Raw genomic sequence first — 12,216 nt, forward strand, 5'->3', positions numbered from 1 at the left:
TTTAAAATCAAATCTTTTCTTGTTTATAAAAATGTCATTAAATGGCATGCAAGAACTAGATGAGTGTATATATAGGTCTACTAGAACACATCTACAAAAAAAACATTTGTAGTAATAGTTCCATGCAAACATTTTCTAGAAGGTTTATCATTTACACAAGTTTTTAGAGTTCTGCTCCTCTAATCGGCTTAACAAATTTCAACCTGTTTTGGCAGTATTAGCCCTGCCTGCAATCTTGGGCTTTGGAAGACAATAAGGGTCATTTACAAAAACACCAGACGAGGATGGGATGCAGAGCACAATGGATTAGCAGTCCATCGCCTTAACCACTCGGCCACCTCGTCAACTTATTTTCATTTTTTTCTTTGGTTAGTTTCCAGCTGTTTTATAACCAAACCTGATCCCTAAAAAGTGTTTTACAAATTTTGAGAAGTGTCAGTAATATGTATTCTAAATTTATTTTCCCTTATTTAAAATCAAATCTTTTCTTGTTTATAAAAATGTCATTAAATGGCATGCAAGAACTAGATGAGTGTATATATAGGTCTACTAGAACACATCTACAAAAAAAAATTTGTAGTAATAGTTCCATGCAAACATTTTCTAGAAGGTTTATCATTTACACAAGTTTTTAGAGTTCTGCTCCTCTAATCGGCTTAACAAATTTCAACCTGTTTTGGCAGTATTAGCCCTGCCTGCAATCTTGGGCTTTGGAAGACAATAATGCACATTTACAAAAACACCCGACGAGGATGGGATTTGAACCCATGCATGCAGAGCACAATGGATTAGCTGTCCATCGCCTTAACCACTTGGCCACCTCATCAACTTATTTTCATTTTTTTTTTCTTTGGTTAGTTTCCAGCTGTTTTATAACCAAACCTGATCCATAAAAAGTGTTTTACAAATTTTGAGAAGTGTCAGTAATATGTATTCTAAATTTATTTTCCCTTATTTAAAATCAAATCTATTCTTGTTTATAAAAATGTCATTAAATGGCATGCAAGAACTAGATGAGTGTATATATAGGTCTACTAGAACACATCTACAAAAAAAACATTTGTAGTAATAGTTCCATGCAAACATGGAAACAAGGTTTATCATTTACACATGTTTTTAGAGTTCTGCTCCTCTAATCGGCTTAACAAATTTCAACCTGTTTTGGCAGTATTAGCCCTGCCTGCAATCTTGGGCTTTGGAAGACAATAAGGGTCATTTACAAAAACACCCAACGAGGATGGGATTTGAACCCATGCATGCAGAGCACAATGGATTAGCAGTCCATCGCCTTAACCACTCGGCCACCTCGTCAACTTATTTTCATTTTTTTCTTTGGTTAGTTTCCAGCTGTTTTATAACCAAACCTGATCCCTAAAAAGTGTTTTACAAATTTTGAGAAGTGTCAGTAATATGTATTCTAAATTTATTTTCCCTTATTTAAAATCAAATCTTTTCTTGTTTATAAAAATGTCATTAAATGGCATGCAAGAACTAGATGAGTGTATACATAGGTCTACTAGAACACATCTACAAAAAAAAAATATTTGTAGTAATAGTTCCATGCAAACATTTTCTAGAAGGTTTATCATTTACACAAGTTTTTGGAGTTCTGCTCCTCTAATCGGCTTAACAAATTTCAACCTGTTTTGGCAGTATTAGCCCTGCCTGCAATCTTGGGCTTTGGAAGACAATAAGGGTCATTTACAAAAACACCCGACGAGGATGGGATGCAGAGCACAATGGATTAGCAGTCCATCGCCTTAACCACTCGGCCACCTCGTCAACTTATTTTCATTTTTTTCTTTGGTTAGTTTCCAGCTGTTTTATAACCAAACCTGATCCCTAAAAAGTGTTTTACAAATTTTGAGAAGTGTCAGTAATATGTATTCTAAATTTATTTTCCCTTATTTAAAATCAAATCTTTTCTTGTTTATAAAAATGTCATTAAATGGCATGCAAGAACTAGATGAGTGTATATATAGGTCTACTAGAACACATCTACAAAAAAAACCATTTGTAGTAATAGTTCCATGCAAACATTTTCTAGAAGGTTTATCATTTACACAAGTTTTTAGAGTTCTGCTCCTCTAATCGGCTTAACAAATTTCAACCTGTTTTGGCAGTATTAGCCCTGCCTGCAATCTTGGGCTTTGGAAGACAATAAGGGTCATTTACAAAAACACCCGACGAGGATGGGATTTGAACCCATGCATGCAGAGCACAATGGATTAGCAGTCCATCGCCTTAACCACTCGGCCACCTCGTCAACTTACTTTCATTTTTTTCTTTCGTTAGTTTCCAGCTGTTTTATAACCAAACCTGATCCCTAAAAAGTGTTTTACAAATTTTGAGAAGTGTCAGTAATATGTATTCTAAATTTATTTTCCCTTATTTAAAATCAAATCTATTCTTGTTTATAAAAATGTCATTAAATGGCATGCAAGAACTAGATGAGTGTATATATAGGTCTACTAGAACACATCTACAAAAAAAACATTTGTAGTAATAGTTCCATGCAAACATGGAAACAAGGTTTATCATTTACACATGTTTTTAGAGTTCTGCTCCTCTAATCTGCTTAACAAATTTCAACCTGTTTTGGCAGTATTAGCCCTGCCTGCAATCTTGGGCTTTGGAAGACAATAATGGTCATTTACAAAAACACCCGACGAGGATGGGATTTGAACCCATGCATGCAACGCACAATGGATTAGCTGTCCATCGCCTTAACCACTCGGCCACCTCGTCAACTTATTTTCATTTTTTTTCTTTGGTTAGTTTCCAGCTGTTTTATAACCAAACCTGATCCCTAAAAAGTGTTTTACAAATTTTGAGAAGTGTCAGTAATATGTATTCTAAATTTATTTTCCCTTATTTAAAATCAAATCTTTTCTTGTTTATAAAAATGTCATTAAATGGCATGCAAGAACTAGATGAGTGTATATATAGGTCTACTAGAACACATCTACAAAAAAAAACATTTGTAGTAATAGTTCCATGCAAACATTTTCTAGAAGGTTTATCATTTACATAAGTTTTTAGAGTTCTGCTCCTCTAATCGGCTTAACAAATTTCAACCTGTTTTGGCAGTATTAGCCTGCAATCTTGGGCTTTGGAAGACAATAAGGGTCATTTACAAAAACACCCGACGAGGATGGGATTTGAACCCATGCATGCAGAGCACAATGGATTAGCAGTCCATCGCCTTAACCACTCGGCCACCTCGTCAACTTACTTTCATTTTTTTCTTTGGTTAGTTTCCAGCTGTTTTATAACCAAACCTGATCCCTAAAAAGTGTTTTACAAATTTTGAGAAGTGTCAGTAATATGTATTCTAAATTTATTTTCCCTTATTTAAAATCAAATCTATTCTTGTTTATAAAAATGTCATTAAATGGCATGCAAGAACTAGATGAGTGTATATATAGGTCTACTAGAACACATCTACAAAAAAAAACATTTGTAGTAATAGTTCCATGCAAACATTTTCTAGAAGGTTTATCATTTACACAAGTTTTTAGAGTTCTGCTCCTCTAATCGGCTTAACAAATTTCAACCTGTTTGGGCAGTATTAGCCCTGCCTGCAATCTTGGGCTTTGGAAGACAATAAGGGTCATTTCCAAAAACACCCGACGAGGATGGGATTTGAACCCATGCATGCAGAGCACAATGGATTAGCAGTCCATCGCCTTAACCACTCGGCCACCTCGTCAACTTATTTTCATTTTTTTCTTTGGTTAGTTTCCAGCTGTTTTATAACCAAACCTGATCCCTAAAAAGTGTTTTACAAATTTTGAGAAGTGTCAGTAATATGTATTCTAAATTTATTTTCCCTTATTTAAAATCAAATCTTTTCTTGTTTATAAAAATGTCATTAAATGGCATGCAAGAACTAGATGAGTGTATATATAGGTCTACTAGAACACATCTACAAAAAAAACATTTGTAGTAATAGTTCCATGCAAACATTTTCTAGAAGGTTTATCATTTACACAAGTTTTTAGAGTTCTGCTCCTCTAATCGGCTTAACAAATTTCAACCTGTTTTGGCAGTATTAGCCCTGCCTGCAATCTTGGGCTTTGGAAGACAATAATGGTCATTTACAAAAACACCCGACGAGGATGGGATTTGAACCCATGCATGCAGAGCACAATGGATTAGCTGTCCATCGCCTTAACCACTTGGCCACCTCGTCAACTTATTTTCATTTTTTTTTTCTTTGGTTAGTTTCCAGCTGTTTTATAACCAAACCTGATCCCTAAAAAGTGTTTTACAAATTTTGAGAAGTGTCAGTAATATGTATTCTAAATTTATTTTCCCTTATTTAAAATCAAATCTATTCTTGTTTATAAAAATGTCATTAAATGGCATGCAAGAACTAGATGAGTGTATATATAGGTCTACTAGAACACATCTACAAAAAAAACATTTGTAGTAATAGTTCCATGCAAACATGGAAACAAGGTTTATCATTTACACATGTTTTTAGAGTTCTGCTCCTCTAATCGGCTTAACAAATTTCAACCTGTTTTGGCAGTATTAGCCCTGCCTGCAATCTTGGGCTTTGGAAGACAATAATGGTCATTTACAAAAACACCCGACGAGGATGGGATTTGAACCCATGCATGCAGAGCACAATGGATTAGCTGTCCATCGCCTTAACCACTCGGCCACCTCGTCAACTTATTTTCCTTTTTTTTCTTTGGTTAGTTTCCAGCTGTTTTATAACCAAACCTGATCCCTAAAAAGTGTTTTACAAATTTTGAGAAGTGTCAGTAATATGTATTCTAAATTTATTTTCCCTTATTTAAAATCAAATCTTTTCTTGTTTATAAAAATGTCATTAAATGGCATGCAAGAACTAGATGAGTGTATATATAGGTCTACTAGAACACATCTACAAAAAAATACATTTGTAGTAATAGTTCCATGCAAACATTTTCTAGAAGGTTTATCATTTACACAAGTTTTTAGAGTTCTGCTCCTCTAATCGGCTTAACAAATTTCAACCTGTTTTGGCAGTATTAGCCCTGCCTGCAATCTTGGGCTTTGGAAGACAATAAGGGTCATTTACAAAAACACCCGACGAGGATGGGATGCAGAGCACAATGGATTAGCAGTCCATCGCCTTAACCACTCGGCCACCTCATCAACTTATTTTCATTTTTTTCTTTGGTTAGTTTCCAGCTGTTTTATAACCAAACCTGATCCCTAAAAAGTGTTTTACAAATTTTGAGAAGTGTCAGTAATATGTATTCCAAATTTATTTTCCCTTATTTAAAATCAAATCTTTTCTTGTTTATAAAAATGTCATTAAATGGCATGCAAGAACTAGATGAGTGTATATATAGGTCTACTAGAACACATCTACAAAAAAAACCATTTGTAGTAATAGTTCCATGCAAACATTTTCTAGAAGGTTTATCATTTACACAAGTTTTTAGAGTTCTGCTCCTCTAATCGGCTTAACAAATTTCAACCTGTTTTGGCAGTATTAGCCCTGCCTGCAATCTTGGGCTTTGGAAGACAATAAGGGTCATTTACAAAAACACCCGACGAGGATGGGATTTGAACCCATGCATGCAGAGCACAATGGATTAGCAGTCCATCGCCTTAACCACTCGGCCACCTCGTCAACTTACTTTCATTTTTTTCTTTGGTTAGTTTCCAGCTGTTTTATAACCAAACCTGATCCCTAAAAAGTGTTTTACAAATTTTGAGAAGTGTCAGTAATATGTATTCTAAATTTATTTTCCCTTATTTAAAATCAAATCTATTCTTGTTTATAAAAATGTCATTAAATGGCATGCAAGAACTAGATGAGTGTATATATAGGTCTACTAGAACACATCTACAAAAAAAACCATTTGTAGTAATAGTTCCATGCAAACATTTTCTAGAAGGTTTATCATTTACACAAGTTTTTAGAGTTCTGCTCCTCTAATCGGCTTAACAAATTTCAACCTGTTTTGGCAGTATTAGCCCTGCCTGCAATCTTGGGCTTTGGAAGACAATAAGGGTCATTTACAAAAACACCCGACGAGGATGGGATTTGAACCCATGCATGCAGAGCACAATGGATTAGCAGTCCATCGCCTTAACCACTCGGCCACCTCGTCAACTTACTTTCATTTTTTTCTTTCGTTAGTTTCCAGCTGTTTTATAACCAAACCTGATCCCTAAAAAGTGTTTTACAAATTTTGAGAAGTGTCAGTAATATGTATTCTAAATTTATTTTCCCTTATTTAAAATCAAATCTATTCTTGTTTATAAAAATGTCATTAAATGGCATGCAAGAACTAGATGAGTGTATATATAGGTCTACTAGAACACATCTACAAAAAAAACATTTGTAGTAATAGTTCCATGCAAACATGGAAACAAGGTTTATCATTTACACATGTTTTTAGAGTTCTGCTCCTCTAATCTGCTTAACAAATTTCAACCTGTTTTGGCAGTATTAGCCCTGCCTGCAATCTTGGGCTTTGGAAGACAATAATGGTCATTTACAAAAACACCCGACGAGGATGGGATTTGAACCCATGCATGCAACGCACAATGGATTAGCTGTCCATCGCCTTAACCACTCGGCCACCTCGTCAACTTATTTTCATTTTTTTTCTTTGGTTAGTTTCCAGCTGTTTTATAACCAAACCTGATCCCTAAAAAGTGTTTTACAAATTTTGAGAAGTGTCAGTAATATGTATTCTAAATTTATTTTCCCTTATTTAAAATCAAATCTTTTCTTGTTTATAAAAATGTCATTAAATGGCATGCAAGAACTAGATGAGTGTATATATAGGTCTACTAGAACACATCTACAAAAAAAAACATTTGTAGTAATAGTTCCATGCAAACATTTTCTAGAAGGTTTATCATTTACATAAGTTTTTAGAGTTCTGCTCCTCTAATCGGCTTAACAAATTTCAACCTGTTTTGGCAGTATTAGCCTGCAATCTTGGGCTTTGGAAGACAATAAGGGTCATTTACAAAAACACCCGACGAGGATGGGATTTGAACCCATGCATGCAGAGCACAATGGATTAGCAGTCCATCGCCTTAACCACTCGGCCACCTCGTCAACTTACTTTCATTTTTTTCTTTGGTTAGTTTCCAGCTGTTTTATAACCAAACCTGATCCCTAAAAAGTGTTTTACAAATTTTGAGAAGTGTCAGTAATATGTATTCTAAATTTATTTTCCCTTATTTAAAATCAAATCTATTCTTGTTTATAAAAATGTCATTAAATGGCATGCAAGAACTAGATGAGTGTATATATAGGTCTACTAGAACACATCTACAAAAAAAAACATTTGTAGTAATAGTTCCATGCAAACATTTTCTAGAAGGTTTATCATTTACACAAGTTTTTAGAGTTCTGCTCCTCTAATCGGCTTAACAAATTTCAACCTGTTTGGGCAGTATTAGCCCTGCCTGCAATCTTGGGCTTTGGAAGACAATAAGGGTCATTTCCAAAAACACCCGACGAGGATGGGATTTGAACCCATGCATGCAGAGCACAATGGATTAGCAGTCCATCGCCTTAACCACTCGGCCACCTCGTCAACTTATTTTCATTTTTTTCTTTGGTTAGTTTCCAGCTGTTTTATAACCAAACCTGATCCCTAAAAAGTGTTTTACAAATTTTGAGAAGTGTCAGTAATATGTATTCTAAATTTATTTTCCCTTATTTAAAATCAAATCTTTTCTTGTTTATAAAAATGTCATTAAATGGCATGCAAGAACTAGATGAGTGTATATATAGGTCTACTAGAACACATCTACAAAAAAAACATTTGTAGTAATAGTTCCATGCAAACATTTTCTAGAAGGTTTATCATTTACACAAGTTTTTAGAGTTCTGCTCCTCTAATCGGCTTAACAAATTTCAACCTGTTTTGGCAGTATTAGCCCTGCCTGCAATCTTGGGCTTTGGAAGACAATAATGGTCATTTACAAAAACACCCGACGAGGATGGGATTTGAACCCATGCATGCAGAGCACAATGGATTAGCTGTCCATCGCCTTAACCACTTGGCCACCTCGTCAACTTATTTTCATTTTTTTTTTCTTTGGTTAGTTTCCAGCTGTTTTATAACCAAACCTGATCCCTAAAAAGTGTTTTACAAATTTTGAGAAGTGTCAGTAATATGTATTCTAAATTTATTTTCCCTTATTTAAAATCAAATCTATTCTTGTTTATAAAAATGTCATTAAATGGCATGCAAGAACTAGATGAGTGTATATATAGGTCTACTAGAACACATCTACAAAAAAAACATTTGTAGTAATAGTTCCATGCAAACATGGAAACAAGGTTTATCATTTACACATGTTTTTAGAGTTCTGCTCCTCTAATCGGCTTAACAAATTTCAACCTGTTTTGGCAGTATTAGCCCTGCCTGCAATCTTGGGCTTTGGAAGACAATAATGGTCATTTACAAAAACACCCGACGAGGATGGGATTTGAACCCATGCATGCAGAGCACAATGGATTAGCTGTCCATCGCCTTAACCACTCGGCCACCTCGTCAACTTATTTTCCTTTTTTTTCTTTGGTTAGTTTCCAGCTGTTTTATAACCAAACCTGATCCCTAAAAAGTGTTTTACAAATTTTGAGAAGTGTCAGTAATATGTATTCTAAATTTATTTTCCCTTATTTAAAATCAAATCTTTTCTTGTTTATAAAAATGTCATTAAATGGCATGCAAGAACTAGATGAGTGTATATATAGGTCTACTAGAACACATCTACAAAAAAATACATTTGTAGTAATAGTTCCATGCAAACATTTTCTAGAAGGTTTATCATTTACACAAGTTTTTAGAGTTCTGCTCCTCTAATCGGCTTAACAAATTTCAACCTGTTTTGGCAGTATTAGCCCTGCCTGCAATCTTGGGCTTTGGAAGACAATAAGGGTCATTTACAAAAACACCCGACGAGGATGGGATGCAGAGCACAATGGATTAGCAGTCCATCGCCTTAACCACTCGGCCACCTCATCAACTTATTTTCATTTTTTTCTTTGGTTAGTTTCCAGCTGTTTTATAACCAAACCTGATCCCTAAAAAGTGTTTTACAAATTTTGAGAAGTGTCAGTAATATGTATTCCAAATTTATTTTCCCTTATTTAAAATCAAATCTTTTCTTGTTTATAAAAATGTCATTAAATGGCATGCAAGAACTAGATGAGTGTATATATAGGTCTACTAGAACACATCTACAAAAAAAACCATTTGTAGTAATAGTTCCATGCAAACATTTTCTAGAAGGTTTATCATTTACACAAGTTTTTAGAGTTCTGCTCCTCTAATCGGCTTAACAAATTTCAACCTGTTTTGGCAGTATTAGCCCTGCCTGCAATCTTGGGCTTTGGAAGACAATAAGGGTCATTTACAAAAACACCCGACGAGGATGGGATTTGAACCCATGCATGCAGAGCACAATGGATTAGCAGTCCATCGCCTTAACCACTCGGCCACCTCGTCAACTTACTTTCATTTTTTTCTTTGGTTAGTTTCCAGCTGTTTTATAACCAAACCTGATCCCTAAAAAGTGTTTTACAAATTTTGAGAAGTGTCAGTAATATGTATTCTAAATTTATTTTCCCTTATTTAAAATCAAATCTATTCTTGTTTATAAAAATGTCATTAAATGGCATGCAAGAACTAGATGAGTGTATATATAGGTCTACTAGAACACATCTACAAAAAAAAACATTTGTAGTAATAGTTCCATGCAAACATTTTCTAGAAGGTTTATCATTTACACAAGTTTTTAGAGTTCTGCTCCTCTAATCGGCTTAACAAATTTCAACCTGTTTTGGCAGTATTAGCCCTGCCTGCAATCTTGGGCTTTGGAAGACAATAAGGGTCATTTCCAAAAACACCCGACGAGGATGGGATTTGAACCCATGCATGCAGAGCACAATGGATTAGCAGTCCATCGCCTTAACCACTCGGCCACCTCTTCAACTTATTTTCATTTTTTCTTTGGTTAGTTTCCAGCTGTTTTATAACCAAACCTGATCCCTAAAAAGTGTTTTACAAATTTTGAGAAGTGTCAGTAATATGTATTCTAAATTTATTTTCCCTTATTTAAAATCAAATATTTTCTTGTTTATAAAAATGTCATTAAATGGCATGCAAGAACTAGATGAGTGTATATATACGTCTACTAGAACACATCTACAAAAAAAAACATTTGTAGTAATCGTTCCATGCAAACATTTTCTAGAAGGTTTATCATTTACACAAGTTTTTAGAGTTCTGCTCCTCTAATCGGCTTAACAAATTTCAACCTGTTTTGGCAGTATTAGCCCTGCCTGCAATCTTGGGCTTTGGAAGACAATAAGGGTCATTTACAAAAACACCCAACGAGGATGGGATTTGAACCCATGCATGCAGAGCACAATGGATTAGCAGTCCATCGCCTTAACCACTCGGCCACCTCGTCAACTTATTTTCATTTTTTTCTTTGGTTAGTTTCCAGCTGTTTTATAACCAAACCTGATCCCTAAAAAGTGTTTTACAAATTTTGAGAAGTGTCAGTAATATGTATTCTAAATTTATTTTCCCTTATTTAAAATCAAATCTTTTCTTGTTTATAAAAATGTCATTAAATGGCATGCAAGAACTAGATGAGGGTATATATAGGTCTACTAGAACACATCTACAAAAAAAAACATTTGTAGTAATAGTTCCATGCAAACATTTTCTAGAAGGTTTATCATTTACACAAGTTTTTAGAGTTCTGCTCCTCTAATCGGCTTAACAAATTTCAACCTGTTTTGGCAGTATTAGCCCTGCCTGCAATCTTGGGCTTTGGAAGACAATAAGGGTCATTTACAAAAACACCAGACGAGGATGGGATGCAGAGCACAATGGATTAGCAGTCCATCGCCTTAACCACTCGGCCACCTCGTCAACTTATTTTCATTTTTTTCTTTGGTTAGTTTCCAGCTGTTTTATAACCAAACCTGATCCCTAAAAAGTGTTTTACAAATTTTGAGAAGTGTCAGTAATATGTATTCTAAATTTATTTTCCCTTATTTAAAATCAAATCTTTTCTTGTTTATAAAAATGTCATTAAATGGCATGCAAGAACTAGATGAGTGTATATATAGGTCTACTAGAACACATCTACAAAAAAAACATTTGTAGTAATAGTTCCATGCAAACATTTTCTAGAAGGTTTATCATTTACACAAGTTTTTAGAGTTCTGCTCCTCTAATCGGCTTAACAAATTTCAACCTGTTTTGGCAGTATTAGCCCTGCCTGCAATCTTGGGCTTTGGAAGACAATAATGCACATTTACAAAAACACCCGACGAGGATGGGATTTGAACCCATGCATGCAGAGCACAATGGATTAGCTGTCCATCGCCTTAACCACTTGGCCACCTCATCAACTTATTTTCATTTTTTTTTTCTTTGGTTAGTTTCCAGCTGTTTTATAACCAAACCTGATCCCTAAAAAGTGTTTTACAAATTTTGAGAAGTGTCAGTAATATGTATTCTAAATTTATTTTCCCTTATTTAAAATCAAATCTATTCTTGTTTATAAAAATGTCATTAAATGGCATGCAAGAACTAGATGAGTGTATATATAGGTCTACTAGAACACATCTACAAAAAAAACATTTGTAGTAATAGTTCCATGCAAACATTTTCTAGAAGGTTTATCATTTACACAAGTTTTTAGAGTTCTGCTCCTCTAATCGGCTTAACAAATTTCAACCTGTTTTGGCAGTATTAGCCCTGCCTGCAATCTTGGGCTTTGGAAGACAATAAGGGTCATTTACAAAAACACCCAACGAGGATGGGATGCAGAGCACAATGGATTAGCAGTCCATCGCCTTAACCACTCGGCCACCTCGTCACCTTATTTTCATTTTTTTCTTTGGTTAGTTTCCAGCTATTTTATAACCAAACCTGATCCCTAAAAAGTGTTTTACAAATTTTGAGAAGTGTCAGTAATATGTATTCTAAATTTATTTTCCCTTATTTAAAATCAAATCTTTTCTTGTTTATAAAAATGTCATTAAATGGCATGCAAGAACTAGATGAGTGTATATATAGGTCTACTAGAACACATCTACAAAAAAAACATTTGTAGTAATAGTTCCATGCAAACATTTTCTAGAAGGTTTATCATTTACACAAGTTTTTAGAGTTCTGCTCCTCTAATCGGCTTAACAAATTTCAACCTGTTTTG

The 12,216-nt window shown here is 34.5% G+C and overlaps 17 non-coding genes across 17 annotated transcripts; all 17 read right to left on the bottom strand.

Annotated features, from left to right (window-relative positions):
• Window positions 1-1,229: 1,229 nt before the first annotated feature.
• On the bottom strand, window positions 1,230-1,311 carry TRNAS-GCU (transfer RNA serine (anticodon GCU)). The gene has a single exon. It is a non-coding gene; the product is annotated as a tRNA-Ser (tRNA).
• An 873-nt stretch (window positions 1,312-2,184) lies between these two features.
• TRNAS-GCU (transfer RNA serine (anticodon GCU)) lies at window positions 2,185-2,266 on the bottom strand. The gene has a single exon. It is a non-coding gene; the product is annotated as a tRNA-Ser (tRNA).
• Window positions 2,267-2,666: 400 nt separating this feature from the next.
• On the bottom strand, window positions 2,667-2,748 carry TRNAS-GCU (transfer RNA serine (anticodon GCU)). The gene has a single exon. It is a non-coding gene; the product is annotated as a tRNA-Ser (tRNA).
• A 398-nt stretch (window positions 2,749-3,146) lies between these two features.
• On the bottom strand, window positions 3,147-3,228 carry TRNAS-GCU (transfer RNA serine (anticodon GCU)). Its single transcript has one exon. It is a non-coding gene; the product is annotated as a tRNA-Ser (tRNA).
• Window positions 3,229-3,630: 402 nt separating this feature from the next.
• TRNAS-GCU (transfer RNA serine (anticodon GCU)) lies at window positions 3,631-3,712 on the bottom strand. Its single transcript has one exon. It is a non-coding gene; the product is annotated as a tRNA-Ser (tRNA).
• Window positions 3,713-4,113: 401 nt separating this feature from the next.
• On the bottom strand, window positions 4,114-4,195 carry TRNAS-GCU (transfer RNA serine (anticodon GCU)). The gene has a single exon. It is a non-coding gene; the product is annotated as a tRNA-Ser (tRNA).
• A 403-nt stretch (window positions 4,196-4,598) lies between these two features.
• TRNAS-GCU (transfer RNA serine (anticodon GCU)) lies at window positions 4,599-4,680 on the bottom strand. The gene has a single exon. It is a non-coding gene; the product is annotated as a tRNA-Ser (tRNA).
• An 873-nt stretch (window positions 4,681-5,553) lies between these two features.
• On the bottom strand, window positions 5,554-5,635 carry TRNAS-GCU (transfer RNA serine (anticodon GCU)). The gene has a single exon. It is a non-coding gene; the product is annotated as a tRNA-Ser (tRNA).
• Window positions 5,636-6,037: 402 nt separating this feature from the next.
• Window positions 6,038-6,119, bottom strand: TRNAS-GCU (transfer RNA serine (anticodon GCU)). Its single transcript has one exon. It is a non-coding gene; the product is annotated as a tRNA-Ser (tRNA).
• A 400-nt stretch (window positions 6,120-6,519) lies between these two features.
• TRNAS-GCU (transfer RNA serine (anticodon GCU)) lies at window positions 6,520-6,601 on the bottom strand. Its single transcript has one exon. It is a non-coding gene; the product is annotated as a tRNA-Ser (tRNA).
• A 398-nt stretch (window positions 6,602-6,999) lies between these two features.
• TRNAS-GCU (transfer RNA serine (anticodon GCU)) lies at window positions 7,000-7,081 on the bottom strand. The gene has a single exon. It is a non-coding gene; the product is annotated as a tRNA-Ser (tRNA).
• A 402-nt stretch (window positions 7,082-7,483) lies between these two features.
• Window positions 7,484-7,565, bottom strand: TRNAS-GCU (transfer RNA serine (anticodon GCU)). The gene has a single exon. It is a non-coding gene; the product is annotated as a tRNA-Ser (tRNA).
• A 401-nt stretch (window positions 7,566-7,966) lies between these two features.
• TRNAS-GCU (transfer RNA serine (anticodon GCU)) lies at window positions 7,967-8,048 on the bottom strand. Its single transcript has one exon. It is a non-coding gene; the product is annotated as a tRNA-Ser (tRNA).
• A 403-nt stretch (window positions 8,049-8,451) lies between these two features.
• On the bottom strand, window positions 8,452-8,533 carry TRNAS-GCU (transfer RNA serine (anticodon GCU)). The gene has a single exon. It is a non-coding gene; the product is annotated as a tRNA-Ser (tRNA).
• An 873-nt stretch (window positions 8,534-9,406) lies between these two features.
• TRNAS-GCU (transfer RNA serine (anticodon GCU)) lies at window positions 9,407-9,488 on the bottom strand. Its single transcript has one exon. It is a non-coding gene; the product is annotated as a tRNA-Ser (tRNA).
• A 402-nt stretch (window positions 9,489-9,890) lies between these two features.
• TRNAS-GCU (transfer RNA serine (anticodon GCU)) lies at window positions 9,891-9,972 on the bottom strand. Its single transcript has one exon. It is a non-coding gene; the product is annotated as a tRNA-Ser (tRNA).
• Window positions 9,973-10,373: 401 nt separating this feature from the next.
• On the bottom strand, window positions 10,374-10,455 carry TRNAS-GCU (transfer RNA serine (anticodon GCU)). Its single transcript has one exon. It is a non-coding gene; the product is annotated as a tRNA-Ser (tRNA).
• Between the last annotated feature and the right edge of the window lie 1,761 nt (window positions 10,456-12,216).

Source organism: Rhinoderma darwinii, unplaced genomic scaffold (genome assembly GCF_050947455.1).
Source record: "Rhinoderma darwinii isolate aRhiDar2 unplaced genomic scaffold, aRhiDar2.hap1 Scaffold_554, whole genome shotgun sequence".
Taxonomy (NCBI): domain Eukaryota; kingdom Metazoa; phylum Chordata; class Amphibia; order Anura; family Rhinodermatidae; genus Rhinoderma; species Rhinoderma darwinii.